Below are 14,561 nucleotides of genomic sequence, written 5' to 3' on the forward strand. Positions count from 1 at the left end.
TTAGAAAATACCTTTCATCATCTGACGACACAATTAAATTTTAAACCTTCCCCATTGTAACACATCTCTTTGTAAAATACAAACTGCCCTGCCCACCCTTCAAAACATCTTTATGTCCTACAAGCTGCCTCAGACCGAAATGACAACTTTACCTTTATTTAAATCAAACATCATTACATTATAATAAGCAACCGAAAATAATATAAAACGATAGTTGCGGACAGAAAGAAAAAATGGCTCCGCCTTCCGATTGCTTGGTTCAAGCCCCGCCTCCGAGGAGAGGGGAGACCGGGTCGTATTCGCCAGTCCCGACCGAGTTTTGCGTATGTCCATACAAGTTTCAGGTTAAATTTCCCAATTGCTTAATAAAAAGAGGTTTTCCACAGCCCCCCTAGGTTTTCCCGCGCGTTTTTGACAGTTGACAGTTTGTTTTTTTACGGCGAAACGGTTATCGGTGAAACAGTGTGTGAGTGAAATGTAGTTGAGACCTGACGGTAAAATAATGTTAATGTTGTATGTTATGGCGGATTACTGTGGGATTTACAGCTGATTTTGAGTTGAGGTAAGCTTTTTTAAACTCTTTATATACCTAATGATAAACTTACGTTTACGCTCAAATTCGTTTAAGGAGTTTGAAAAAAAAAACTTCATAAATATAGTCTGTGTGAGATATAGAGCAAAAAGCTTATAATCTACAAAGGAAACAAAAATAAAAAGCTAAACTGCCACAATTAAAATAATAACTAAAAACTTTAAGGTGTTAAAAGCGCAATTAGTAAAATAACGAAACGCTATTTCCTGCTTCAGTTTACTGAAAAAACTATAACTTAAAAACACTAATTAAGAAATAATTCAACAATACCCTGAATCGTCGTAACGTTTTAACAAAACCTGTATAAGAAGCTTTTGATTTTTTTATATTTAATTAACACATTCTTTTCCGGCTTATAAAAACACTAATTGCTACAAATATACTTAATTAAAGTTGAAAAATGTCATTGAATATGCAAATTTGGGCATTAAAACTATAATGGCGTAAATATTTTGGTGTTAATTAATTGGAATTTGACTTGTCGGAATGTCAGTGCACTTTAAGCAAATGTTTAATTTAGGCATTTGTCAAAGTCATCGTAAACATAGAGAATTAATTAATCCAAGATTAGTATAAGTTTGGGAAGAAAAGTTCTCGAGTGGCGACAACGGACCGGAAGACTTACGCCCGTATTCACAAACATTACTATGAGGTCTCACAGCGTGGACGCACAGGTTGACACACGAACCAATCACAGAGCTCTATTTGCTGTGCGTTCGATTTGCTGCTTCACTTAAGCAAGCATTGTGAATACGGGCGTAAGAGTTAGGCCTCCCACTATGTAGACCGACGATCTGGTGAAGGTCGCAGGAAGAGCCTGGATGTGGGAAGCGCAGGACCGGTCGTTGAAATCCTTGGGGAGGCCTTTGTCCAGCAGTGGACGTCATTTGGCTGAAACGAATGATACTAAACAAGAATTTGCAGAATAAAAATAGTGACACATTAAATAAAATATCTGCAAATCACGTAAACAATAACCACGTTTTACCGGTCTCATCAAACGGTATGAATCTATAAAACAATAACCGGTGTTTTTTGTTAGTTTGACAGACTTCTGACGTTCGTTAAAGTTAAAGTAAGATGGTGCAAGCCAGCCTTAGTTTGTCGACTATAAACTTCGCGGGGTTCGCGGCATATTCTGTTTTTAAAAGTTGTTTCATTTTCTGAAAATAGGGTTTTAAAAAGCGCTTTTACATATCCTAGTATTAACCCTACCACTGCTTCGGGACTATAAATGGCCCAGTGCTGCGAAAGAAGCAGCGGTAAAAACTTGTCTTTTTCTCAATATGTTAGGGTGGAATCGACCAAACAAGAGTAATTATTAATTTCAGAATAAATCGTCAGTTTTGCCATATTTCCCATTCTGAAACTGTCAATGTGCCAGTTATACCAGGAGTTATTCTCGGATAAAAGTTCGGTCAAATCGGGCCTTAGTGTTATTTGTATAAACATCCTTAATCATCATCACTTCAGCGACAGGACGTCCACTGCTGAACATAGGCCTCCCCCAATAATTTCCACATCGCCCGGTTGGTAGCGGCCTGCATCCAGCGCCTTGTTGTAACTTTTCTAGTTTCTTATTGACTGAAAAATTGGACTTTTTACCAGTACGTTTGAAAAAGAGGCTGACAATAGTGACTGAGTTTCTTGCGCTGCTTCTTCTCAGCACTGGCCCATTTATTGTTCTGAAGCAGTGGTAGGGTTAATACTGGGACGTGTAAAAGAGCTTTTAATAAGCCTACTTGTAAAATAGACGAATTTGATTTTTTATAAAGTCCCTTTTCAGGGCACTTTATTCAGGCCCCAAATATTGCTGGATACTTTACCTAATTTAGGAAATAAAGCTAAGAGAGCAAATAAAAACATTTTATGAAATTTTGACCACTGGTGGCACATATGAACGTCAAATACAGTAAAAAAAGTTAGCCCATAAGGGACACTTTACACAGAAAAGAAACGAAATCCTATTAATATTATAAATGCGAATTGTACGGCTGTATGGAGTATGGATGTACCTATGTTTGTTACTCTTTCACGCAAAAACTACTGAACGGATTTTGATGAAACGTTACAATACTATTGTTTATATATCAGAATAACATAGGCTTTAAATAAGGATCTGTGACAAATTTAATTTCAAAGCGAAGCCGTGGGCAAAAGCTAGTATAAGTCACATAGAAGAGAATAAATTTTATAATAATACATTAACTTAAAATGACTTAAAAACTAAAATTTAAAAATTACTAATGATAAAAACTATTTACAAAATAGAATATTAATTTGCCTGTCAAAATATTAATTTCATTTGTAAAAAAAAAATAGGTTGGAATTACAGATGGGCTGTTTTCTAATTTTTTGCTACAATTTCTTTTATTGAAAAAATAATTTCTATTATTTAACAAAACAGTTGCCTTTTTGAATTCGTCAGTTTTTTCTATGATTTGGAAAGAAGGAAACACTCGTATATTTCAGTCACTTTTGATGGAATATGTCGGATTTAAATCGAATTATTAATTGTAACATTCGGTTATGTATTTAATTATTGTACATGAAATATCTGTAATTTATGTTTAATTGTATTTCACGTCAATCCAACCGGCTTGAAATATATAGTTATTTTATATATTTTATATAATTAAACTCAACTAATCAATATGCAAAGACAACATCCGATTAGTTGTCGAAAATAATAAAAGGAATACTTTAAAATAAAGTATGTACAAATGTTTCTCTATGTATAATTACAAAACATATTTCATATCCGTTTTTTGTTAGGTACTTAGTACAAGCATTACTTAGTTTGGAACTAAGTGTGCAGATAGGGAAGTGTAAAAATGTCTATAGAATTTTTATTATTTGTGTGTACTAATAATAAACGATAGATAGGATTACAGATAAAGTATAAAACTCATTTATTTATGCATGTAGGCTTTTAAAAAGCACTTTTACACGTCTCAGTATTAACCCTACCACTGCTTCGGGACAATAAATGGGCCAGTGCTGAGAAGAAGCAGCGCAAGAAACTCAGTTACTATTGTCAGCCTCTTTTTATTGTTATCTTACGAAACATGAAATTATATTGAATGAACTGACGAATTTTTGTAGAGACACTCCTAATAATATCATATTAATATTTATTTAGCTTTACGGGAAAAGTTAACGATATACTTTAACACTGAAACTCTACCATTGCCCATTTATTGTCCCGAAGCAGTGGTAGGGTTAATACTGGGACGTGTTTTTTAAAAGCCTATTTGCAAATATAAATGAGTTTTAATGAGTTTTTAATGAATTTTATAAAAAAAAGTATTTTTATTTGTTTTGTTTCTGTTCTTTTAAGCATTGTTCAATTAATTCCAAGAACAGATATCTTTCACGAATCTTCAATCTAGCCCTGAAACCCGAACTAATTTTCAATCTGCAAAATTGGGTTGTAAAATTATATTTTCAGTAGCTTTGGAACAATTAAATTGAGTTCGCGGACAAGCAATGTCGTTGGTTCTTTTCGCCATACAAAATCAATGATAGAGTCGCGTTTTGACAACTCATAAAAATTATGTCAATGACTAGTGCTTTCAAGTACCATAATGTTATTTTTAAACTTGAGTAGTAGAATAGAACTTTTTTGTTTGATCAACTACAAAAAATACACACTGTAGTTAAAATAATAACCAGGACTCGAACCCGGACCTTCGCATTTCCCCACCATTAAACCATACAAGAATACATTTACGCCCGTATCCACAAACGATGCTTGCTTAAGTGAAGAAGCAATTCGAACGCACAGCGTTGAGCTCTAGAGCTCTTTCGTTCTTCGGTTCGTGTGTGACCCTGTGCGTCCACGCGCATTGTGAGACCTCATAGTAATGTTTGTGAATACGGGCGTCAACTATTTTGTTTGGTTAACATCAATTACACACTGTAGTTAGAGTTTTCATTGAAAAAAAAAAACACAACTAGGACTCGAACCCGGACCTTTCTTTCCCCACCACTAATTTTAAACCATACAAAATACATTTACTTACACAATTTACCGTGAATAAGTCTCTAATTATTAATAATACCCAATAATTCATCAATAAATATTGTTCGAGCAATTTACGCCATTGTTGTTTAAACAATTGTTCTTTTATTGTTCAAAACCGTATTATTGTGTAATTATCGCGGTAATACGTAGGTTTCCATGTCATTGTAAAATATTACTAGTTATTACACATGGGTTCTTTCTCTTTAACACAAAAAGGGAATAATTTATTGAAGAAAGACTCTATTAGGCTTCTAAAGTGGATAGGAGAGGAGATGTGTTTGAATTTGACCAATGAGGGCTATCGTTTTTATACTTAACAGTTGGCACCCCTGGCGATTGACAAGACCTTACTCTACAGTGGCGCCATTTTGATGAGTGCAAATGCGATAGTCCTCCTACCACTTTAGCGCTCACAAGTTGGTGCCACTGTCTTCGCGACTAGCAAGTGACAGGACCTTACTCTACAGTGGCGCTAACTGGTGAGCGCTAAAACGATAGCCCTCATTGAAGCGAAATCAAAAATATTTATTCAATTTTGACCAGTATTTTGGCACTTATGAACGTCAAAGATAATAAAAAAAAGAAAATGGGGCATAAAGCTAAATTAAGTACCCATATTTAACAAAAGAACTAATTACGTTAACCATTATTCGAATAGAAAAACATCCTATTATGTAATTGAAATAACTCAAGCTTTTTTTACTGTAGGGAAATCATGGTACAAATTATTAAAATAAATGATTAATATTATTTTATACAAAATTATCATATAATTTGGCCCAATTCTCTTCTTTTTATATAGTATCTACATACGTACACAATACATTTATTTATGTAAGTATATTTATTACCTTTGCACAGTGTTGTTGATTTTTTCAACAATGGGCGCGAAAATTAATTGTTCTTTAATAATAACCATAGAGTATTTATTGTCACACCTGGGACAACATAATTACGTTATTATGTACTTACTCAATTTTATTTGAAAATACTCGTATTATAAAACTAGTTGTGCCCGCGACTTCTTACGCGTGATGAAAAATATTTTCCGATTTTGCAACATTTTTCTTTACTGCTCCGCCCCTATTGGCTGTAGAGTGATGTTATACAGTGTGAGTCACGTTAAAGTGTACATATGAAAATAGATGAAACTAGACCTATTTTTATCGACAAAAAAGAGGTCAAAAAATTTTTGTGATTTTTTTTAAATTTTTTATAGAAATTTTTTTCTCCCAATTACTTATTGTAAAGAAAACGTAATAACTTTTAAACTAAGCGGTATATCCTGATAAAATAAAAACAGTAATAATGCTAAATAACAGGCAATACTAAAAAAATACATAAAATACACAAAAAAGGCCAACAAATAATAAAAAATGATACTTTTCGAAAAAAAACTGCTTTAAAATTCGTGTTTTTTTTGGTTATTTGATAAATTTCTCCAAAAAATGCCCCTATAACAGGTAGTTTTTATTACTTTGTATTATTTTCTATCGTATTATCTTTGTAAAACCAAAAATCGCATGCCTCTATCCCTATCACAACATTTGCTATGATCGTTTGAACAAAGGCCTGCCACAACATTATTCTCCGCTACAGATAGAGACAATTTTAATTTCAACTAAAATGCTTATTTTACTTCGAAATCTTTTGTTTTTATTTGAAATCTAACTTGTTTTTATCAAAATAACAAATCTAGAGTCATTTTCAGTTTCGTTGTTAAAGAAGCGTTGAATGGCGCGCCCGGAGAGGCTTAGTTCAAACGATCATTGCAAACGTTGTGATAGGGATAGAGACATGCGATTTTTGGTTTTACGAAGGTAATACGATGGAGAATAATACAAAGTAATAAAAACTACCGGTTATAGGGGCAATTTTTGGAGAAATTTATCAAATAACCAAAAAAACACGAATACAAAAGCAGATTTTTTTTCAAAAAGTATCATTTTTTAGAATTTTTTGGCCTTTTTTATGTATTTTATGTATTTTTTTAGTATTGCCTGTTATTTAGCATTATTACTGTTTTTATTTTATCAGGATATACCGCTTAGTTTAAAAGTTATTACGTTTTCCTTACAATAAGTAATTAAAAGAGAAAAAAATCTATAAAAAATTAAAAAAAAAAAAATCTCAAAAAAATTTTGACCTCTTTTTTGTCGATAAAAATAGGTCTAGTTTCATCTATTTTCATATGTACACTTTAACGTGACTCACACTGTATAGCCTAAAGCCTTCCTCGATAAAAAGGCTATCCAACAGCTCCTGAGATTGTCGCGTTCAAGCAAACAAACAAAGAAACAAACTTCAGCTCTGTAATATTCGTATACATAAATTATCCGTATTTATAAAACTACACTCATACTTGTGCGAAAAATTATGAAAAATAGGGATGATCGGTTTTTAAGTGAGTAGTTAATTTAAGTTTAACTAATTACTATTATTTTGATCAGTTACGAAGCCATGTACTTAACACAAAAAGAAGCTTTGATCTTAGCTAGATTTGAAATCGTGTTTTTTTATCCTGGCCTGCATCTCACCTGATGTAAAGTGACGATCAGGCCGAAGGTGGAAGCGAGCTTTACCCGGAATCCTTAACCACGGAGGAACTGGCTATCTTACCTCTAACTGCCGGAACACAACGCTGTTAACATTGTTGTTATGGCGACAGACTTACACCCGTATTTCAAAAGATGCTTGCTTAAGTGAATAGAGCTCTGTGATTGGTTCGTGTGTGACCCTGTGCGTCCACGCGCACTGTGAGACCACATAGTAATGTTTGTGAATACGGGCGTTACATTAATGATAGTAGCGAGCCAGGCGGACTTAAATCAAGCCCTATCTCCAAGCAAACCGAGCAGAAAATTTTGTCCCCTTTAGGGATCGAACCCTGAACTTCTGGGTCTGTAGTAGCTGCTCATACCTATCACTAAACTACAGAGGCGATTAGTTTTGAGGTTCGTTTCATAATACGGGCCTGACTATGTGCTAAACAGAATAATAATGTACTTCTAAATCTAAACACACAGTATTTATAACGGTGTCAATACTGTTAGTCTTTGAAATAAAGTCAATTTACAAACACATTTGTTCTCCTTGAATGTTCTTTGTTATTGAGAACTGAGTACATAAGGTTGACCGATTTTCTCACAAATAACAGAGAATTGTGCTACTAGTAGTAGAGACAGAAAGTAAGTAATTTCTGGAATAGATCGCTTCCATGCTATAAGACCGTAGTCATCCGTGTTAATCGGCCGTTTGGTGTAGTGGTACAGAACGGACTACTATGTCGAGAGGTCCCGGGTTTGATTCCCGGCCGGGCAGAAATTGAAATGATGAATATCCGTTGTCTAGTACCCATAGTATAGTAAAAGCTTTGCTTAGTTTGGGACTAGAGGCGCAGTGTAAAATGTCCAAATATCCTTGGACCATTTATTTATTTATTTTTAGGTATATTTGATGTACAATAAATAATATTAATTACCTATAAATATTACATACTGAGTTTGTTCCGGCGTTTCTTCTCAGCATTTGCGATATAATTTTGTTTCGAAGCGCGCTGGTAGGGCCCAAAAGATAAGGAGACATGTAAAGTGTTAAGGGCTACCTTTTTTATCTTTGACGTTCATAAGTTAAAAAATACTGGTCAAAATTAAATAAATATTTTTGATTTGATTTGAAAAACACAATTAAAATCATTTACTACAATGCTAGTTTATTTATTTATTTATTTATTTATTTATTTATTTATTGCACATAATAGATACATTGTATATTGTTAGGTACTAGGTACTAACATACAAATGCACACCCGGTTGGGTACAGCAATACAAATAACAATTATTATAAATCTTAAGTCTACCTACTTATAAATTTTATAAATATATAATACAATTGCAAGTAACTTAAAAATATTATAATGTATTTTAATCATTACAGTTAAAACAATATTTATTTATCAACTTAACATGAAATACTATGTTTTTCTTCCATGAATTCTTTAACATTATAAAAACTTTTACTTATTAAAAATGTCTTTAATTTATCTTTGAATAAGTGATCTTTAGGTATATTTTTTACATTATCAGGCAGCTTGTTATAAATTTGTATACAACGGTAGGCAGGACTATTTCTGAACATTTCTGAATTAGGAGTTGGAAGAAGAAGTTTGGTTTTTTTAGTTTGATAAATTTAAATTCCAAAAATGTAGGTAGTAAATATTACTGGATTTTGATTATTTTATTGCTCTTCTATGATAATTATTATAATTTTATTTTAATTAAAATCTGAAATAAATAATAATTCTAGTTTATATTACAGAAGCCTTTAAGAAAACTATTTGGTATCCTTAATCACTGCACCCACCGCTAGATGGCGTTAGTGGTACGATCGATGTCTGTGCGCGCGCATAATCGGCGATCGACTCGCGATAGAGTGGTTCGTGATCTATGTAAGGATCTTAAGTCAAGTCAAGTCAAGTCAAAATTTCTTTATTTGTTTAGACTAATAAATAGTTCTTACAAATCGTCATTTTGCTCTTAAGGAGCCTCTACATGTCTCATAATCTTTTTACCGTACCAGCGCTTCGAGACCAACCTTTGGCAAGTGCTGAGAAGAAGCGCCGCAACAAACTCAGTCACCACTGTCTGCCGGTTAATATAAATAAATCTATCTATAGGATTGTCTTGTGTATTGTTATTTGTAGCATTTGGGATTACGTTTTTTTATGCATAACAAGGCAGGTATTTGACCGCAATCGCACCTGGTGTTAAGTGGGATGCGGTCTAGGATGGTACATATCTGTCCTGTAAGTGCCTGTTCACTCTCGCCTTGAAAAGGCCCGGAGTTAGATTTAGAGTTGGTTATTTGAAAGCTGGTAATGCAAGAAATAATTAGACAGGCTACTAGTATTTCTAAAAATCCTATTAATTTATTCGTTCGTTCGTTCGTTTCAGCCGAAAGACGTCCACTGTTGGACAAAAGCCTCCCCCAAGGATTTCCACAAAGACCGGTCCTGCGCAGGCACCTCCTGCGACCCTCACCAGATCGTCGGTCCACCTAGCTAGTGGGAGGCCTGCCCAAGACGTTATTTATTCATTTACTTTAAATGCAAGGGGTACTTAAACTTGTAAGTTAATACAAAAGTAAATATTTTAGTCTGTCTATAGTTTTTTACATCGTCTATTATTATCAGATCATTAAAATTAATGTCTATACCATAGACATTCACGACCCTCTCTAATTTACCAGAGACAAATGGAGGATTTGGCCTGCACTCCCCACGCTGGCCAGACAAGTCGGGCTTGATGACACTTGAAGTGATTTTTTTATACTGAAAAGCTCATAAAAGTAGTTCAATTGATTTCTATTCATAATCTCTCTAGCGACTCTAGCAACTATTAATAACTAGCGGCCGTCCGCGACTTCGTACTCGTGGATCCTGTTTTACCTCCTTAGGGGTTGAATTTTGCAAAATCCCGTCTTAGTGAGCACCTACGTTCTAAAAGGAACCCCCATGCAAAATTTTAGACTCCTAGCACTTGTAGTTTCTGAGATTTCGTGATGAGGGAGTGAGTCAGTCAGTCAATCAGTGATCATTGGTTTTTTAGATATAGATTAGTTACTTAGTGACAATATTAGTCAGGACATCCTGTGTGTATTACACGAATAATTTGCATTACAATTCGTCGCTTGCCTCTCTAACTGACATTTAGCAAAATTTTCAGGCGATTAGACAGATCGATTCGTCTTGCGAAATTGATTAAGATGGTGTAGATAAGTTTCGAAAAAAAATTCAGATAGGTACGTCAGTTAGAGAGGCAAGCGACGAATTGTTCTGTCAGAAACATTAAAATAAAATGTTTGATCTTTAAAATTCACCATCTGAAATGTTAATGAATTCCGAACCAAATTACATTCCTTTGATCATAGTTTAAAGTGTTAAGAAGTCAATAAAATTAGTAATTAGAGTTAAAACAACAAAAACACAAGCATTAACCTAAAATCTTGTAATATTGTTAATTAATTCTTTTAAATTAGGTGTCTAAAAGTTCTTTTAAAAGAACAAAGGATTAAAAACTGTATGTTAAAATGTCTAATCATTAATGTTAGCAATAAATAAGGTGAATCATAATTAGTATTAATTAATAGTTTTGTTTTTGAAGAGCATGATAATATAATTGCAAGTAGAATATTTGGTTTAATACAAAATACTCGCGATTCTGTACCTATAATAAATATACATGCTAACCGGTGATATGATAACCATAACCGGTGTTTTTTGTATGGAGTTTGACATACTTTGACATAATGTTATAGTTTCTTCCGCCACTTCTTCTCAGCACCAGCCCATATGTTGTCCCGAAGTGATGGTAGGGCAAGCTATATTTGGGATGTGTATACGTGCTCTGGAAAGGGCCTATTAGGTACTGAATAATCGGTTTGATTTGATTTTATTACATTTCATCATGATAGTTAACCTTTGCAAACGAGAATAAATTTTATAATAATACATTAACTTAAAATGACTTAAAAACTAAAATTTAAAAATTACTAATTATAAAAACTATTTACAAAATAAAAAATACTTCACCGTATTATTTTCAACGTATATTTAATTGAAATCAACAACCCCGATATAAATCCTGTAATGAGAAAACAAACGTGGATAAAATACGACGTAAAAGTCGCTTCTGTTTTAGTTTCAACAGATTTACGATTTGGTTGTTTTAAAATTATGTTCCGTTACATAAACAGGGCATCTGAGAACAGATTAGTTTTATTTCAAAATATTTCCAAACAGATATGATCCGTAGGAGAACCAAAGTGACTGACATAGCCCGCAGAATCGCTAAAATCAAGTGACATAGGTCGCAGAGCTGATGGCCGCTGGGGCTGGAAAGTTCTCGAGTGGCGACCACGAGCCGAAAGACGTAGTGTGGGCAGGCGTCCCATTAGGTGAACCGACGATCTAGTGAAGGTCGTGGGAGGTGCCTGGATGTGAGCGGCGCAGGACCAGTCTTTGTGGGAAACCGTGGAGGAGGTCTTTGTCCAGCAGTGGACGTCTTTCGGCTGACACAAACCAACGAACGATAATCTGTAGAACTTTTCTGCCCCAGCCATCAGCTCTACGAGGTATGCCCCGCCCACTGCCACTTGATTTTAGCAATTCTGCGTGCTATGTCGGTCATTTTGGTTTTCCTATTTCCTTTTTCGGGAAGTACCTGGATGAGGAAAGCGCAGGATCGGTATGGCAATCATTGGGGGAGGCCTTTGTCCAGCAGTGGACGTCATTTGGCTGAAACGAACGAAACGGCGGATTTGGCCAATACTACCCATGGCTAGACGGCTTAGGAAGCCTTTTAGGGATTTGGTGGAAATATCACATAAGTATTAACATTTAATTAAAACCAACATTTCGAGTTTTAATCACCGTAATCAGCAATTAAACAATAAAAACGTTACTGCTAATTATAATACGTTATTTTTACTGCCAACCATAAATGTCGATTCAAATCAACACTTCGGTTTACGACCTGCGCCAATTAAATAAGAGTTGCCAAGCATGTCCTTTAATAAGTACATATGCCTATAAAAATAAATATATAACATACAACGTGCGGAGTGCAGGCTAAATCATCTACATCAGTCTTTCCCAAAGTGGGCGATAACGCCCCCTTGTGGGCGCTGCAGGCTTAAAGGGGGGCGGCAAGAGACCCAGAAAAAAAAATCGGGACGTTGTGTAGAGGCTTGGGAGGCGTCATCTACTAGGAGGACTCTTAGACACCGACTGAGCTCGACTCTTGACTACAAAAATGGGGGGCGCTAAAAAATAATTTATTCTCAAAGTGGGCAGTAGACTAAATAAGTTTGGGAACCGCTGATCTACATATTAGAGAGGGTCGTGCTCCTGCAGCGGACACTCTCTCTTTTCTTAGTCGGGCACTCTTGTCAGAGTGCTGACAAGATGCGATGTGCTTCCATTTCTGACGGTTAGAGGCGTCGCGAGTACACTGGACCATGGTGGACTCAGTAGCCTTTGTGATGGCGTCTATCCAGCGGGTTGGCGATCGACCGCGTGCTCTCTTGCCTTCAACCTGGCCCTGAACTACCAGTCCCTCCATCGAGTTCTCATTTCTAGAGACGTGAGCTGTCAACAACAACAAAATCTGCCCCGCTAGACAAGTGGCAAAACGGGACAGTTGTAATTTCGAAATTGCATCATGGAGCGAGGTACACTTATCCAAACAATAGAAGACGAATAGAAAACGGTGAAGACGCTGGACTGGTGATCCGAGGAACGCGGGTTCGATCACCGCAGCCACACTATTGTGGTGACCCACTCGTTAACACAACATTTTAGCTTATCACGAGGGGTTAATTTTAAAAAATAAAAGCTCCAGAACCAAGGTATTTTGAAGCTTGTCTAGGGATCGACTGGTTATTCAAACACATCACTCATCTCCGCCGTGTGGAAGACAGGCCTTAGGCCCGGTTTGATATTTGATGATTTAATTCTCCAATAATAAATGAATGCAGAATGAAATATTTGGTTATTCAAAACATTCTCCGCTCCGCTCCGCTACCGTGAAAACAGGTCTACTCAGGGACGAGGCCTCATTTGTGGGTACCAGGCCCGTTCCAATCTATCAAATGTGCGCACGCGTTTCAAAGAAGCCATAACGGCCATACGCGGGTATCCTGCATGCGCTTGCAATCGCCACCGGTCATAAAAAGTGGGGTGGGGCCTCAGTTGCCGCGGTAGCGACGAGTTGATGTTTTTTTTTTGACATGACACTTCTCTGCAAGAATACAGAAATCATTTAACTGTCACAATAGTTGTGAAAACAGTAACTTTTTTTTAAAAATCCTACTGCAAAAATGGTCCTCTTCTCGCCCCATCGCCTGTAGATGCACCCATATTTATCATAATTCGAACTCTTTCTTTAAAATGTATATTGCGAGTTTCAAGTCAAGACAACCCCTAGGACTCCGAAACCTAAAATATCGATCCTAGCTATAGTATAGAAGTTGCAGTATTAGGAACGTGAGGTGGAAATACCTGGTTCTGAGTCAAGCAATTCCTTTCCATAAGATGTTTGCCGATTTCAGCAAAGTAGAATAAACTATTTTTTCCTTGGACGTCCACAATTGGGATGATGACTGGGTAATGAAATCGAAATTCAATTTAGTCCGTCAGACAGACAATAAAAAAATTTGGGGAAATAATATTTTTTAATTTTTTTCATAATCGAATAATTACAATATTATATTGAGTTGAAATGTCGCGTGACGTCACTTTTGAGTAAAAAATCTACTCAAGCGTGACGTAACGCGCCATTTCAACTCGATGTAGCACTTTTATTATTTAATTATGAAAGAAATTAAAAAATATGAGTCTAATATTTTCCAATTAGTATCTATCTGACGGACAAATAATTGAAATTTTGTCTTCTAGCCTATTATGTGATTCTCCAACCCGTCTGGCCAGAGCGTGAGGAGTGTAAACTAAATCCTTCATTTGTCTCTGCCAAATTAGAGAGGATCGTGCTTCTGTATTGACCTGATGATAAAACCCGGTTTAGATTTATCTTTCTCGAAGTTTCCCCGCTCTCCGCTGCTGCCACAAACACGCACCAAAGTCAACGGAAAGTGTCAACTCCAATATTGACTTATAAAGCAACTGGTTCGGGCACACATTCGATTCCCGCGCGGCGCACATCCGTTCATTACTGCCAAGAATCTAGAGAAATAAAAACCAATAAGTAGCTATCTTATTACCGTAGCATAGGACGCTCGCCTGCTCGATGGACGGACGATTTCAAGAAGATGTGAGAGTTCGTGCTTTGTGCTCCTTAGGACCTAAATGGGCTAAAATAAAAATAATGATTGTGATGATCTAACTACCATGCTTTTTATTTTCAAATTCAAATTCGTTTATTTTGC

At 35.6% G+C, this 14,561-nt stretch overlaps 1 protein-coding gene across 1 annotated transcript in view; it reads left to right on the forward strand.

The window, feature by feature from the left end:
• The first annotated feature begins 312 nt into the window (after positions 1–312).
• The window catches only part of LOC135084895 (homeobox protein invected-like), a 117,708-nt gene continuing 103,459 nt past the window's right edge, over positions 313–14,561 (forward strand). The window contains exon 1 of the mRNA XM_063979641.1: positions 313–562. The gene's annotated coding sequence lies outside the window, so the exon portion shown is untranslated. The remainder of the gene's footprint in view (positions 563–14,561) is intronic.

Source organism: Ostrinia nubilalis, chromosome 27, assembly GCF_963855985.1.
Source record: "Ostrinia nubilalis chromosome 27, ilOstNubi1.1, whole genome shotgun sequence".
NCBI classification, from domain to species: Eukaryota; Metazoa; Arthropoda; class Insecta; order Lepidoptera; family Crambidae; genus Ostrinia; species Ostrinia nubilalis.